The 14,899-nt window shown below is 42.9% G+C and overlaps 1 long non-coding RNA gene across 1 annotated transcript in view; it reads right to left on the reverse strand.

Annotated features, from left to right (window-relative positions):
• Window positions 1-12,942: 12,942 nt before the first annotated feature.
• The window catches only part of LOC122674134, a 54,058-nt gene continuing 52,101 nt past the window's right edge, over window positions 12,943-14,899 (reverse strand). Inside the window, exon 4 of the long non-coding RNA XR_006334910.1 lies at window positions 12,943-13,135. This is a non-coding gene — a long non-coding RNA (uncharacterized LOC122674134). The remainder of the gene's footprint in view (window positions 13,136-14,899) is intronic.

A 14,899-nucleotide genomic window follows, 5' to 3' on the forward strand; every position in this document is an offset into this window, starting at 1 on the left:
CCAATGCTTTGGCCACCTGATGCAAAGAACTGACTCATTGGAAAAGACCCTGATGCTGGGAAAGAGTTAAGGTGGGAGGAGAAGGGGATGACAGAGGATGAGATGGTTGGATGGCATCACCGACTTGATGGACATGAGTTTGAGAAAACTCTGGGAGTTGGTGATGGACAGGGAGGCCTCGCATGCTGCAGTCCATGGGATTGCAAAGAATCGAACACAACCGAGCAACTGAACTGAACTGAACTGAACCGAAACAAACTGACTCAGTGGACACAAATTTGAGCAAACTCCAAGAGATAGTGGAGGACAGAGGAACCTGGTGTGCTGCAGTCCATGGAGTCGCAAAGAGTTGGACATAGCAACTCAACAACAACAAAACATGAATATATGGGGTATATTAACCTTGTAAAGTTCTTGGTGGCTTAAGTAACTTATGGTCATTTTTATAAATTCCTTCCTTCTCTTAAAATCCTGATCCTGTCACTTTTTCACCACCCATTAGCACTATTTTAAGACCTTTGAAATTTTCCTAACAATAAGAGAGAAAAACCAAAATTTTGGTTGCAGGTCTGTTTTACTAGACTTAGAAGTTCTTAGGCGGCAGGACACAAGCCCCTGACACTGGGACAGATGAAAGGCAGAACTTTTTGTTATCTGCCAAAGTTGAAAAGCCTGTCAGGCAGAGAGTGCTGAGAGTCACACCTGGGGGTGGGGTGGTGGTGGGGTGGGTGGAGCAGCTGATAAATGACCAGCAGGGTGAGGGGTTAACTAGGTTTCGCAGGCTCCCTGTGAACTGGCTGCCTTGCATAATTTCACAGGTTCCGGGGTTGAGGGGCTGTTTTTAGTTGTCTGGTACCTGGCCCTGGGGCAATTAGGGCTGCCTCATAGACACCAGGAGTGTATGAGTTCCATAGGGAAGTCACTGGGGATGTGGACTCAATCAGCTGCTCAGAAAGAGGAATGATCAGCCTCCAGCCAGAGCCTCAGAACTGGATCAAGACAGTCTTTAAAAAAAGAAAACGATATTACACGCTACAACCAAAGCCCTGACAACACACGCATCCGTGTCTCCTGAAAGCAGGAGCTTGCCTGTGCGGTTCTCCCTCTCACTGCACCCCAATGCCCAGCGTGTCAAAGGCACACACATTTTCTCAAGGACACTGAATGAATCCGGATTTTCCCTCCTACAAGAGGGCAGAAAAGTACCCCACTGAGACTGCTGGCCTGGATTCTACACTTTCAGTAGGTATTGAGACTTGCACTGCAGGGGGGGAAAAAAGGTAGTAAATCTATATTCGGGGGAGGGGGAGGATGTGAATAAGGTCAATACCAGTCTGTCAAAAGAGGACATCCGTAACTTGAAATGTTTTCATTTTATCAAAATGACAGACATAAATCAAACAGATCACTGTTTATCGTACTGATCATGTCTGAGAGCCAGGTGACGTCTGGGGATAAGAGAAATGGGAATGAGAGAAACAGAAACTGACTACATTTCAAACTGAGCTAGATTTCAATGGTTCTACTGTGGGATAGAAGATAAGAAAGCTTCGAAAACCAAGAAGAAAAGAAAGGTAAGAAATGACCCTGGATAACAGAAGCTCATGAGCTCTGGAAAGAGAATTGGTTTTATAAGATCACCTAACATGAAGGGCACTTAGAAGGGTTACTGTCATCTATCGGCAGAGAAGAATGGAAAGAAAATACATCTAGACTTAGCTTGTGTGCTCAGTCGCTCAGTCAAGTCCGATTTTGTGACTCCATGGACTACAGCCCACCAGGCTTCTCTGGCATGGGGATTCTCCAGGCAAAAATACTAGAGTGAATTGCCATGCGCCCCTTCAGGGGATCTCCCCAAGGCCAGGATCAAACCCAGGTCTTCTGGATTGCAGGTGGATTCTTTACTATCTGAGCCACTAGAGAAGCCCAGATTTAGCTTAGATAAAATAAATAGGAAATGATGTCTTGGGACTGTAGTCAGTCATTAGCCCAATGAACGTAAGAAAACAGACTTAAAGAAATGATATTACACCACTACAGTGTTTCTACAGGAAGTAACATAGGATGAGGCCTTCATGATAAATTCTAGAAAGCTTTAGAAAGCTCCAAGAATGGTTTCTTCATTGCAAGACCAATCAAACTCTTTATAACATTAATGTATCTTGGGAACTTCCAAAAACAAAGTGAGATGGGTCTTGGCTACAGAACTTTCTTTGCATGGAGCATTCATATGACTCCTGTTCCATAGAACATTCTGTGATAAAGCCTGAGCGTTGGACCAAAAAGCTGAGCGCCGAAGAATTGATGCTCTTGAACTGTGGTGTTGGAGAAGACTCTTGAGAGTCCCTTGGACTGCAAGGAGATCCAACCCATCCATCCTAAAGGAAATCAGTCCTTAATATTCATTGGAAAGACTGATGCTGAAGCTGAAACTCCGATGTTTTGGCCACCTGATACGAAGAACTGACTCATTTGAAAAGACCCTGATGCTGGGAAAGATAGAAGGCAGGAGAAGGGGACGACAGAGGATGAGATGGCTGGATGGCATCACCGACTGGATGGACATGAGTTTGAGCAAGCTCCGGGAGTTGGTGATGGACAGGGAAGCCTGGCGTGCTGCAGTCCATGGGGTCGCAAAGAGTCAGACCGGACTGAGTGACTGAACTGAACTGAACGTGATTTTTGTTTTCTTCCAGTGTTATTTGCATAGCAACAGAAGTTACTTTACCCTGTCACAATTTAAGCAACAGCATTCCAGAACACACAGTGCCACCCTATCTCTTAGGGACTAACTAGAAAATTTTCCTCTTGTCTAAACTAAGTATCTATGTCCTTTGAGAAAACACATCTCGTCCCTCCATGACAATCTTGGGAGAGATTAAACATATACAATAACGTCCACTCTCCTTAGTGCTGAAGATAAAAATTAAAATAAAAATTAAAAAGATCTGAAGTGGGATGTAGTGAATGCTAAGAGAACTTCAGACTGATCCTAATGTTAACCATTGTTCCATTATGTTCCTGTTCATCTACATAATTAAAAACCTAGAAAAAAATCAATTTAAACCCTGGACCCGAGGAGAGGAGCCATGATGGCGGAGGAGTAGGACGGGGAGACCACTTTCTCTCCTACAAATTCATCAAAAGAATAACTGAACGCAGAGCAAACTTCACAAAACAACTTCTGATCGCTAGCTGAGGTCATCAGGCGCCCAGAAAAGCAGCCCATTGTCTTCGAAAGGAGGTAGGACAAAATATAAAAGACAAAAAGTGAAACAAAAGAGCTAAGGACGGAGACCCGTCCCGGGAAGGGAGTCTTAGGCGGCATTGCTTGGGGTAGGGTCCCGGCCTGAGTGCCCTGAGGACAATCGGAGGGAGCTTCTGTGAGTTCCCAACTTGAACTGTGGGAGACCAAAAGAGAGAGAGTAAATTAACCGGCCCCACACTGCAGGCCATTCGCAGAACAAAGAGACCGAGAAAGTCCAGAGAAGAGCTCGCAGGCTGCGGACCGGCCCAGCCCCGCCGGAGGCAGGAGGCAGGGGGGAGGGGAAGGTCGCGGTGAGACACAGGGCGCAGGCACCCGACCGGCGCGGGCGGGGACTGGGGCTGGGGACTCGGAGGGCGGAAGGTGCGTGCACCCGACTGGCGCCAGAGGAAACTGAGACTGGGTCCGCGGAAGGGAGTGGGTGCGCCACACCTGGGGATAGTGCGCCCATCAAGCCCCTGGCTGCCTGGACCGCTCTGACGGGGAAGGCACAGAGAGCAGGCGCAGCTTTTCGCTCCGCGCTTTTGTGGAACACCCGAGGGCTGGAACCTCGTGCAGCGCGGGGCGCGCTCCATATAGAGCAGCCGGGAGCCTGAGCAGCGCAGACGGAGAAAGCGGCGTCGGCCCCTCCCGGCAGCGCCAGCCCGTCCAGGCGGCGCAAGTCCGTCCCCACAGCGCCAGCCCCTCCCGGCAGCGCCGGCCCCTCCCCGCAGCGCAAGCCCGTCCCCGCAGCGCAAGCCCCTCCCCTCAGAGCGACGGAACTAGCTACCTGAATAAGAGTCCACCTCCGCCCGCCTGTGTCAGGGCGGAAATGAGGCTCTGAAGAGACCTGCAAACAGAAGCCAAATAAACAAAGGGAACGGCTTCAGAAGGGACTGGTGCAACAGATTAAAATCCCTCTAGAAAACACCGACTACACCGGAAGGGGCCTGTAGATATCGAGAAGTGTAAGCTGGAACGAGGAGCTATCTGAAACTGAGCCGAACCCACACTGACCGCAACAGCTCCAGAGAAACTCCTAGATATAATTTTACTTTTTTCTCTCTTTTTTTTCTTTTTTTATTTTTTCTCTTTTATTTTCCTTTAAAATCCCCTATTACTTCCCCATTACTCCTTAACTTTCATTTCCATAGATTTTTACGATTTTTTTAATTAGGGAGAAAAAAAATTTTTTTTTTCTTTCTTTTTTTTTTTCTTTTTTCTTTCCTTTTTCTTTTCTATTTTCTATTTTTCTTTTTCTCTTATTTCTTTTAAAGTCCTCTAGTACTCCTCCTCTACTACTCCTTAATTTTCATTTTCAATACACTATAACCTTACAAAAAAAAAAAAAAAGGAGAAGCCCTATTTTTAAACCAAAGATTATTCTCCCCCAATCTTGACTCTCTGTTTTCTACCTCAGAACACCTCTATTTCCTCCTTTCCCCTTCTCTTCCCAATCCAATTCTGTGAATCTTTGTAGGTGACTGGGCTACAGAGAACACTCTGGGAACAGACAGCTGCGTAGATCTGTCTCTCTCCTCTTGAGTCCCCCTGTTTCTCCTCCTGCTCATCTCTATCTCCCTCCTCCCTCTCCTCTTCTTCATGTAACTCTGTGAACCTCTCTGGGTGTCCCTAACAGGGGAGAATCTTTTCGCCATTAACCTAGAAGTTTTCTTATTAGTGCTGTATAGCTGGAGAAGTCCTGAGACTACAGGAAGAATAAAACTGAAATCCAGAGGCAGGAAACTTAAGCCCATAACCTGAGAACACCAGAAAACTCCTGACTACATAGAACTTTAAGTAATAAGTGACCGTCCAAAAGCCTCCATACCTACACTGAAACTAACCACCACCCAAGAGCCAATAAGTTTTAGAGCAAGACATACCACGCAAATTCCCCAGCAACGCAGGAACATAGCCCTGAACATCAACATACAGGCTGCCCAAGGTCACACCTAACACATAGACCCATCTCAAAACTCATTACTGGGCACTCCATTGCCCTCCAGAGAGAAGAAATCAAGTTCCACGCACCAGAACACTGACTCAAGCTTCCCTAACCAGGAAACCTTGACAAGCCAATTGTCTAACTCCACCCACTGGGTAAAACCTCCACAATAAAAAGGAACCACAGACCTCCAGAATACAGAAAGCCCACTCCAGACACAGCAATCTAAACAAGATGAAAAGGCAAAGAAATACCCAACAGGCAAAGGAACATGAAAAATGCCCACCAAGTCAAACAAAAGAGGAGGAGATAGGGAATCTACCTGAACAAGAATTTAGAATAATGATAATAAAAATGATCCAAAATCTTGAAAACAAAATGGAGTTACAGATAAATAGCCTGGAAACAAAGATTGAAAAGATACAAGAAATGTTTAATAAAGACCTAGAAGAAATAAAAAAGAGTCAATTAAAAATGAATAATGCTGTTCCATTGATCTATATTTCTGTCTTTGTGCCAGTACCATACTGTCTTGATGACTGTGGCTTTGTAGTAGAGTCTGAAGTCAGGCAGGTTGATTCCTCCAGTTCCATTCTTCTTTCTCAAGAACAGAATAGAAAGCCCAGAGATAAATCCACAGACCTATGGACACCTTATCTTTGACAAAGGAGGCAAGGATATACAATGGAAAAAAGACAACCTCTTTAACAAGTGGTGCTGGGAAAACTGGTCAACCACTTGTAAAAGAATGAAACTAGAACACTTTCTAACACCATACACAAAAATAAACTCAAAATGGATTAAAGATCTAAATGTAAGACCAGAAACTATAAAACTCCTAGAGGAGAACATAGGCAAAACACTCTCCGACATAAATCACAGCAAGATCCTCTATGACCCACCTCCCAGAATATTGGAAATAAAAGCAAAACTAAACAAATGGGACCTAATGAAACTTAAAAGCTTTTGCACTACAAAGGAAACTATAAGTAAGGTGAAAAGACAGCCCTCAGATTGGGAGAAAATAATAGCAAATGAAGCAACAGACAAAGGATTAATCTCAAAAATATACAAGCAACTCCTGAAGCTCAAGTCCAGAAAAATAAATGACCCAATCAAAAAATGGGCCAAAGAACTAAACAGACATTTCTCCAAAGAAGACATACAGATGGCTAACAAACACATGAAAAGATGCTCAACATCACTCCTTATCAGAGAAATGCAAATCAAAACCACAATGAGGTACCATTACACGCCAGTCAGGATGGCTGCTATCCAAAAGTCTACAAGCAATAAATGCTGGAGAGGGTGTGGAGAAAAGGGAACCCTCTTACACTGTTGGTGGGAATGCAAACTAGTACAGCCGCTATGGAAAACAGTGTGGAGATTCCTTAAAAAACTGGAAATAGAACTGCCATATGACCCAGCAATCCCACTTCTGGGCATACACACTGAGGAAACCAGATCTGAAAGAGACACGTGCACCCCAATGTTCATCGCAGCACTGTTTATAATAGCCAGGACATGGAAGCAACCTAGATGCCCATCAGCAGATGAATGGATAAGGAAGCTGTGGTACATATACACCATGGAATATTACTCAGCCGTTAAAAAGAATTCATTTGAATCAGTCCTAATGAGATGGATGAAAATGGAGCCCCTTATACAGAGTGAAGTAAGCCAGAAAGATAAAGAACATTACAGCATACTAACACATATATATGGAATTTAGAAAGATGGTAACGATAACCCTATATGCAAAACAGAAAAAGAGACACAGAAATACAGAACAGACTTTTGAACTCTGTGGGAGAATGTGAGGGTGGGATATTTCAAAAGAACAGCATGTATACTATCTATGGTGAAACAGATCACCAGCCCAGGTGGGATGCATGAGACAAGTGCTCGGGCCTGGTGCACTGGGAAGACCCAGAGGAATCAGGTGGAGAGGGAGGTGGGAGGGGGGATCGGGATGGGGCATACGTGTAAATCTATGGCTGATTCATATCAATGTATGACAAAAAAATAAATAAATAAATAAATAAATAAAAAATGAATAATGCAATGAATGAGATCAAAAACACTTTGGAGGGAACCAAGAGTAGAATAACGGAGGCAGAAGATAGGATAAGTGAGGTAGAAGATAAAATGGTGGAAATAAATGAAGCAGAGAGGAAAAAAGAAAAAAGGATCAAAAGAAATGAGGACAACCTCAGGGACCTCTGGGACACTGTGAAACGCCCAACATTCGAATCATAGGAGTCCCAGAAGAAGAAGACAAAAAGAAAGGCCATGAGAAAATACTCGAGGAGATAATAGCTGAAAACTTCCCTAAAATGGGGAAGGAAATAGCCACCCAAGTCCAAGAAACCCAGAGAGTCCCAAACAGGATAAACCCAAGGCGAAACACCCCAAGACACATATTAATCAAATTAACAAAGATCAAACACAAAGAACAAATATTAAAAGCAGCAAGGGAGAAACAACAAATAACACACAAAGGGATTCCCATAAGGATAACAGCTGATCTATCAATAGAAACCCTCCAGGCCAGAAGGGAATGGCAGGACGTACTGAAAGTAATGAAAGAGAATAACCTACAACCTAGATTACTGTACCCAGCAAGGATCTCATTCAGATATGAAGGAGAATTCAAAAGCTTTACAGATAAACAAAAGCTGAGAGAATTCAGCACCACCAAACCAGCTCTTCAACAAATGCTAAAGGATCTTCTCTAGACAGGAAATGCAGAAAGGTTGTATAAACGTGAACCCAAAACAACAAAGTAAATGGCAACGGGACCACACCTATCAATAATTACCCTAAATGTAAATGGGTTGAATGCCCCAACCAAAAGACAAAGATTGGCTGAATGGATACAAAAACAAGACCCCTATATATGCTGTCTACAAGAGACCCACCTCAAAACAAGAGACACATACAGACTAAAAGTGAAGGGCTGGGAAAAAATATTTCATGCAAACGGAGACCAAAAGAAAGCAGGAGTCGCAATACTCATTATCAGATAAAATAGACTTTCAAATAAAGGATGTGAAAAGAGACAAAGAAGGACACTACATAATGATCAAAGGATCAATTCAAGAAGAATATATAACAATTATAAATATATATGCACCCAACATAGGAGCACCGCAATATGTATGGCAAACACTAACGATTATGAAAGAGGAAATTAATAGTAACACAATAATAGTGGGAGACTTTAATACCCCACTCACAACTATGGATAGATCAACTAAACAGAAAATTAACAAGGAAACACAAACCTTAAATGACACAATGGACCAGCTAGACCTAATTGATATCTATAGGACATTTCACCCCAAAACAATCAACTTCACCTTTTTCTCAAGTGCACACGGAACCTTCTCCAGAATAGATCACATCCTGGGCCATAAATCTGGTCTTGGAAAATTCAAAAAAATTGAAATCATTCCAGTCATCTTTTCTGACCACAGTGCAGTAAGATTAGATCTCAATTACAGGAAAAAAATTGTTAAAAATTCAAACATATGGAGGCTAAATAACACGCTTCTGAATAACCAACAAATCATAGAAGAAATCAAAACAGAAATCAAAATATGTATAGAAATGAATGAAAATGAAAACACAACAACCCAAAACCTATGGGACACTGTAAAAGCAGTGCTAAGGGGAAGGTTCATAGCATTACAGGCTTACATCAAGAAACAAGAAAAAAGCCAAATAAATAACCTAACTCTACACCTAAACCCTGGACCCGAAGCAGCAAGCTAAGAATAACACTAGCAACTAGAATTTCCATTTCTGCAAAGTCTGCAAAATCTGGCAGTGACTTCTATTGAACAAGCATCTGATTAGGACATCAAAAGTATCAAATATCAACACTTCACTGCATAGCCTGACATGTCAAACAGAGGCAAAAGCTGTAGTAGGCATTCTAAGAACAATAGAATGTGATGGACAGGTTTTCCCCCAGTGATTCTGAAAAAACTGGTTTCTCTTTCTCTTTTTCACTGTAAACCTCTTTGCGAGAGCTTGCGATTCTGGTGCTCTAATGGGGCAGTTGTTTATTGACATTTTGCATGCTGTAAGGTCATTTTATGATGACTTTCAAGAAACTACCGGCATTACTTTTTGTTTTTTTATTTATATTTCCATTCAATATCTATATGTTTATATGAGTCATAAACACACAGCCATGGAAGCTCTGCTGAGATCACTACTGCTACAGGGAACACAGACCCAAGGAAGTCGGTGGCCTTCAATAACACCTCCAACAATGGCTCCTTTATTGAATGTTGACCACAGAGCATGTGCTAGGTCTTCTGTCCCCTGGCTTGCTCAGCTCTATCCTAATAACTAAGCGACCAAGACAGCCTAGTCAATCAAGCAGCTTTTACACTGCTTTCAATGGCAAAAGAATTAGACTGATGGTCACACAGTCACAGGCATCAAGCTGGCATCCTGGGCTCATGTATTGGCATAATCTAAGTGAACTCAAACCTAGGAAACCACACCTGTAGAAAACCCAGACACACTAGAATACCAGGTAGCAAAATTATAAACAGCATTCCCAAAGGGGCAAAGAAACTGAAGCTTCTTTGCTTTCCTATAAGTGGAGCAATCACAGTTTACACCTGTTGTTCCAGTGTACCAACTGCCCTAACATTTCCTTCAGATTTTTAATTTTTTAATAAGGAAGTATTAATAGCTGCTTTGGTAGACTTCTACTTTGTATTGCTGCTTCTGACATGGTCTTGGCTAGCACTGTGGGAGATGTATGCAGAATAAACAGATATTTTACTTTAACACGTGATCAACTCTAAAAGACGTCCAGCAATAAGCCATCTCTCTTTCCTCTTTTTTTCCAGACCCAGTATAACAAGTTCCTCCCTTCTGAAAACCGCACACTCAGCACCTGCTGGTAAACACAGTGCCCTCAGGCAAGAGAGAGCTCAAGAAGCTAATTTCTTGCAGTTGAAGAGGTGATTGAGAAGCCTGGGCTCAATATCCCCACCTCTACTAGCCATCCTTGGGCCAGTCCATTGTGGTCTGGCCACACCCACACCTTTCCAAATGCGGGTAGCCACTGAGCCATCAGTTGGTGGGATCTGTAGGAATGTGAGACTTCATTGGCAGGGTGAGGAACATTAACGGAAACTAGAGCGTTCGCCGTCTGATCATAGAGCTTAGAGAGAGCAGGCTGAAGACTGTCATTACACAGTATTGTGATTCACTATGTGATGTATCCAGGTTTCCTGGTGACTCAGATGGTAAAGAATCTGCCTGCAATGCAGGAGATCTGGGTTCAATGCCTGGATTGGGAAGATAACCTGGAGAAAGGAATGGCAACCCACTCCAGTCTTCTTGCCTAGAAAATTCCATGGACAGAGGAGCCTGGAGGGCAACAGTCCACGAATTGAACATGACTGAGTAACTACCACTTCCACGTCCATAAAATGTATATACATATAGCAGTAGCTATTTTTATTTAGTAATGCTGTTTTATTTTTGCAATAAACTTTTTCAGCAGCAAAGAACTCAAAAAAGCCAAAAGCATATGTTTAGCAAAAAGTTAGGCTCTGAATTCGATTTCACAAGAAAGCTGACGATGAGTATGAAAGTTATAAGGAATATTTAACAACACAGTTTACCATCTATTACGACGGTTAAGTGATACCACTGACCACATGAAAACCAGAACACAACTCTTTGGAAGAAGCACAAGCATCTCTTCCCAAAGTTAGAAGTTACTTTAAGACTATCTCCAAAAATGGCTGTTGAACATATGTGCTTACAAAAAGAGTGTTTACAGATCGCTCAGTGAAGCATGACTTTTCACTTACCTCCAATGATTGTTCTTCTTCATTAACTTCACTCACTTTGGATTCCAAGTTTCCTTCTGGACACATGAAAAGTGAAGTGATAACTCCATTATCAGAAGAACTGCACAAACAGTTGAACGAGGCCAGTTTTACTCCGGTGTCCTCAGTTCAGTTCAGTTCAGCCACTCAGTCATGTCCAGCCCACAGACTGCAGCACACCAGGCCTCCCTGTCCATCACCGACTCCTGGAGTTTACCCAAACCACGTCCATTGGAGTCAGTGAGGCCATCCAATTATCTCATCCTCTTTCATCCCCTTCTCTTCCTGCCTTCTATCTTTCCCAGCATCAGGGTCTTTTCTAATCAGTCAGCTCTTTGTATCAGGAGCCCAAAATACTGGAGCTTCAGCTTCAGCATCAGTCCTTCCAATGAATATTCAGGACTGATCTCCTTCAGGATGGACTGGTTGGATCTCCTTACAGTCCAAGGAACTCTCAAGAGTCTTCTCTAACACCATAGTTCAAAAGCATCAATTCTTTGGTGCTCAGCTTTCTTTATAGTCCAACTCTCACATCCATATATCACTACTGGAAAAACCATAGCTTTGACTAGATGGACCTTTGTTGGCAAAGTAATGTGTCTGATTTTTTTTAATTTATTTATTTTTTATTGAAGGATAATTGCTTTACAGAATTTTGCTGTTTTCTGTCAAACCTCAACATGAATCTGCCTCTGCTTTTTAATATGCTGTCTAGGTTGGTCATAACTTTTCTTCCAAGGAGAAAACGTCTTTTAATCTCATGACTGCAGTCACCATCTGCAGGGATTTTGGAGCCCAAAAATATAAAGTCTCTCACTGTTTCCACTGCTTCCCCATCTATTTGCCATAAAGTGATGAGACCGGATGCCATGGTCTTAGTTTTCTGAATGTTGAGTTTTAAACCAACTTTTTCACTCTCCTCTTTCACTTGCATCAAGAGGCTCTTTAGTTCTTCTTCACTTTCTGCCACAAGGGTGGTGTCATCTGCATATCTGAGGTTATTGATATTTCTCCTGGCAATCTTGATTCCAGCTTGTGCTTCCTCCAGCCCATGATGTACTTTGCATATAAGTTAAATAAGCAGGGTGACAATATACAGCCTTGACATACTCTTTTCCCTATTTGGAACCAGTCTGTTGTTCCATGTCCAGTTCTGTTGCTTCCTGACCTGCAAACAGATTTCTCAAGAGGCAGGTCAGGTGATCTGGTATTCCCATCTCTTGAAGAATTTTCTACAGTTTACTGTGATCCACACAGTCAAAGGCTTTCAGTTCAGTTCAGTCCCTCAGTCATGTCTGAGTTTACAACCCCATGGACTGGGGCCAGGCCTCCCTGTCCATCATCAACTCCTGGAGTTTACTCAAATTCAGGTCCATTGAGTCGGTGATGCCATCCAACCATCTCATCCTCTGTTGTCCCCTTCTCCTCCTACCTTCAATCTTTCCCAGCATCAGGGTCAGGTCAAAGGCTTTGGCATAGTCAGTAAAGCAGAAGTAGATGTTTTTCTGGAACTCTCTTATTTTTTCAATGATGCAGCTGATGTTGGCAATTTTATCTCTGGTTCCTCCGTCTTTTCTAAAACTAGCTTGAACATCTGGAAGTTCACAGTCCATGTACTGTTGAAGCCTGGGTTGGAGAATTTTGAGCATTACTTTACTAGCATGTGAGATGACTGCAATAGTGAGGTAGTTTGAGCATTCTTTGGATTGCCTTTCTTTGGGATTGGAATGAACACTGACCTTTTCCAGTCCTGTGGCCACTGCTGAGTTTTCCAAATTTGCTGGCATATTGAGTGCAGCACTTTCACAGCATCATCTTTCAGGATTTGAAATAGGTCAACTGGAATTCCACCTCCACTAGCTTTGTTCGTAGTGATGCTTCCTAAGGTCCACTTGACTTTGCATTCCAGATGTCTGGCTCTAGGTGAGTGATCACACCATTGTGATTATCTGGGTCTTGAAGATCTTTTTTGTCTAATTCTTCTGTGTATTCTTGCCAGAGAAAATCAGTCAATACAAATGATGGTTTTTCTTCATTCAACTCATGAAATCAAAATACATCTTTTGAATATTCATTCTGTCAGTGAGAAATATCTGACATTATTATGAATGTTATGTAAGGCTCACATAAGAAATTCAACATTAAAGATAAAATTATTACTTCTTGTGGTACAGAGATACAAATTTTAGTAGAGTCTAGTGTGGTGATAAAAATTATGTTCTTGGTAAATTGGGAAGCATTTGGAGGACAAATGTATACGAAACTGGATGTGGTAAATACATAATTAATAATTACATCCTTTAAAACTCCTATATTTCACTAATCAAAACAGAAACTGTCTTTGTCAGAATGTATAAATATTACACACACACATATGAAAAGGTAGAGTAACTGGATTATAAAACTGTTTATGAGGAAACTAGTGTTCAATTTCATTATGGGAATATACACTGTCTTTGCTGCCTGCCGTCCACATCTGCCCCTAATATTTGCAGAACGCAGGACAAGAACAGAAATGGAAGCCCACGTGAAAGTGAAGGATGAGTGAGTCTTTCAGTCGTGTCTGACTCTGCGACCCCATGGACTGTAGCCCACCAGGCTCCTCTGTCCATGGAATTCTCCAGGCAAGAATATTGGAGTGGGCAGCCATTCCCATCTCCTAAGTTTTCTTCCCAACCTAGGGGTTGAATCAGGGTCCCCTGCATTGGTTAAGGTTAGGATTGATTGGATTGATTCTTTAACATCTGAGCTACCAGGAAGCCCACATAGTTTAAAGCTTTATAAGCTGCAAGTTAACCTACCAAACTGTTAAATATGTTTGATGTTATCATGACAAATATACCTTCAATAATGGCCTAAAAAGCCAAATTATAATTTAGAATCCTCAGAGTGCTTGGCATTCCTGCGTGGAAGGTAGTGATGTGGGAGAAACACCCACTCCTAAACCTTCCTCCTTCCAACTCCCTCTGACACAGCAAGGGCCCCCCAAAACAGGCAAGAACATCCCAGACCAGCCCAAGTTCTGTCAATAGCACCCCCTCTCCTCATCCCTAAACAGCTGTCCTTTGGTTGATCAAAGCCGGGGGTGCCCATACTGGTAGTAAGTTCCACCCTTGGGAAGATGTACCTGGGAGGGTCCCTGCCCGGGGCAGCAGGTCAGGGCCATCAGGGCAAGGAAGTCTGGGGTCTTAGCCACCTGGGCACTTGCCTGGGAGGGCATGTCTCTTTGACCCCTCACACCTGAGGTGAGCTGAACAAGAGAGCTCTAAATGTAGGACCTCTGAAAGGCAGGCAACTGTCCTACTGTCTCAGATTTAGATGTAAGACATTGTCAATTGCATTTTAGAAATGTCTCAGGTTTTAAAGCGCCATTTTGAAAATAAACTTAAGTGCTTAAAAATAGCATTGAAATACACACACACACAAAATCATCAAATTCCTGATGCTCTGAAAATGGAGGAAGCAGTATTATTAACTCAGAAAATGAGAATAACATAAACCTTCAGAGACTGGTGGCTCAGGCAGCAAAGAATCCACCTGCAATGCAGGAGACCCAGGTTCAATACCTGGGTTGGGAAAATCCACTGGAAAGGGAATTGCAACCCACCCCAGTACTCTTGCCTGGAGAATCTCATGGACAGAGGATACTGGCAGGCTACAGTCCTTAGGGTCGCAAAGAGTCTGACACATCTGAGCAGCTAACACTCCACTCCTAAGCAGGACCAGCTTCTGAGAGTGTGACCTGTGTAGTCACACAGGGACCCTTAGCTCAGAAGGGCCCCACACTTGGGTTCATGCTCACCTGTCACCTTAACATTCTTAACACTTTGAACAAGCAGC

The sequence above is a fragment of the Cervus elaphus genome, chromosome 18 (assembly GCF_910594005.1).
Source record: "Cervus elaphus chromosome 18, mCerEla1.1, whole genome shotgun sequence".
Classification (NCBI taxonomy): Eukaryota; Metazoa; Chordata; class Mammalia; order Artiodactyla; family Cervidae; genus Cervus; species Cervus elaphus.